General features: G+C 35.5%; 1 long non-coding RNA gene across 1 annotated transcript; it reads left to right on the top strand.

Moving 5' to 3' along the window:
- On the top strand, positions 924–1,571 carry LOC110433139. Its single transcript, XR_002450540.1, has 2 exons — positions 924–1,004; positions 1,309–1,571. It is a non-coding gene; the product is annotated as an uncharacterized LOC110433139 (long non-coding RNA).

The raw sequence follows: 2,023 nt of genomic DNA, 5'->3' as shown, positions 1-2,023 counted from the left end.
GCGATTTGAATTTATTCTTCCCATTGGATGGTCAAAAATTTTGAATGGCTGTTTGAGCGGTGGATTATTCACATTTGCTAGGCAATCATGCGAAAGTTATTTAAGTGGTGGATCATTGGAGAATCTGTTTGGTCTATTGGAAGCATAGCACATCTAACGGTTGGGTTTTGGATGTATAACAGCTTAGAATTCTGATCCATGCGTTTTACCAAACAATGAGCATGAGAAGAATTGATCTGGGGAGTCTTTTCTGAATCTGCAGAGTTTATTTGGTGGCCGATGCCAAAGATTTTTTCCAATCAAATTCGCTATCATTCTTATTCTATATTTTTTCAGTGAATTTGTAAATATGTTGATTGTTATTCAGTAGTGTGAATCTGTTCCTAGTGTGCATATATGTCTCATCATTTATGTTTCTGCACTAGCAACACAATGGTATATACAGAAATGGTATTCATAGTTGCACTAAATAATTTATAGACAACCAAATAGACAGCCTCTGTCTATGGGTTGTATGAGTTGTCTATTTAACTGTCTCTATTGTAAATTCCAAGAATATATAGGCAGCAGCTGTCTATGGGTTGTACATACCCGTACAACAGCCTTTGTGTATTATGATATTCAAATACTTTGCACATTAAGTGAGCAAGTGTGTTACCTGACTCCGCATTTCTTTGATCCTGTTTAGAGAATTTTTCTTAGTAAAGAATTAAGATCTTGTCTTAAGCTATAGCTGAATATTCCTTGCTGTTGGCTTTTTGCTTGCTTCTGGAACAGTAGGGAGAAATCATTAATGTGTTGCTTGGCATATTGTTCAGCTAGACAGCCAACTGTAGAAGAATGAAGTTAGCTCAACGTAGTTACAATTTAGTTACAATTTTTGAATTGAATAAGGCACTTGATGAGGCTACAAGTTTTCAATGTTTTGATCAGCTATCCTGGTGCCATGGTTGCAGGTTTATGTTAAGAGCACGTTTTTTACTCACTCCATCTGCAAGCCTCAAGTAACCCTTCATTGACCAACTATTTCTACTGTTTATTGGCTTTTCTATATAGTTAGGATACTATGGTTCTGTAATGCTGTACAGTCTTAATGTCAGATAAATGGACAATATTTTAAAATTATAACCAGGGAGCTTGTTTCAGGGTACATCCTAGTAGTAGTATTATTTTTGTGGATAGATTTGTTTCATTAACTGTTATATGTTGACCAGGGAGTTTGGTTCTGTCCAATAGATATGCATGAACCTAGAGCTAACTCTAATCTTTATATCTTTGACTAATTTGCCTACCATTTGCTTCTTTCAGATTGGTTAATAGTGTGGTATGGAGGATGTCTCAGTAAAGTGAAAAGCCTCAGTAATGTTTAGGGGTAGCTACAGCTCTTTTTGTTAGCTTGATGAATATTCAAGATGTTGAAATGGCTATGTTCTTTGTCATTTTGGACATGTGACTTAGATGTAGCGTGATGTATATTGCTACCTGGATGTATGAGTTTGACAATATAATTTTTTGCAACCTGGGATTTTGTCAAGATTGTGTAATTGTTGAGTGAGTGGGCTTAAAAACAATTGCAGGCTCTAGCAAGCCAAATTTAATTTGTGACGTTTTTCTCCATCCTGCCATGTCAGCAATTCATCCTACGTGGCATTGCCTACATGGCAAGGCTAGGATTTAATGACAGTAAACTAGTGTCATAAGATTATATGACACTGAAATCACACGTCATAAACTGATGACATTTAGCAAAACAGATGTCATAAAATCATTTTGTGACAGTGGCTTTTTGACATTATAGTTTATGTCACCTTGATGTCATAAAACTCAATTTGTGACATAAATTGCATATATTATGACATAATAGAATGTCAAAAAGCCACACACTTCGTAGTGTCTCTTGGAAGCTGCGAGATGAATTCATTAGCACATGCAGGTTACTGTAGCACGTAAGGCTAATCATGAACTAACTAGACTTAAAAGATTTGTCTCGTGATTTCCAACTAAACTGTGTAATTAGTTTTTT

This window comes from Sorghum bicolor, chromosome 2 (genome assembly GCF_000003195.3).
Source record: "Sorghum bicolor cultivar BTx623 chromosome 2, Sorghum_bicolor_NCBIv3, whole genome shotgun sequence".
Lineage (NCBI taxonomy): Eukaryota > Viridiplantae > Streptophyta > Magnoliopsida > Poales > Poaceae > Sorghum > Sorghum bicolor.
The sequence above is the reverse complement of the archived record's forward strand: the minus strand, read 5'-3'. Positions and strand labels throughout refer to the sequence as shown.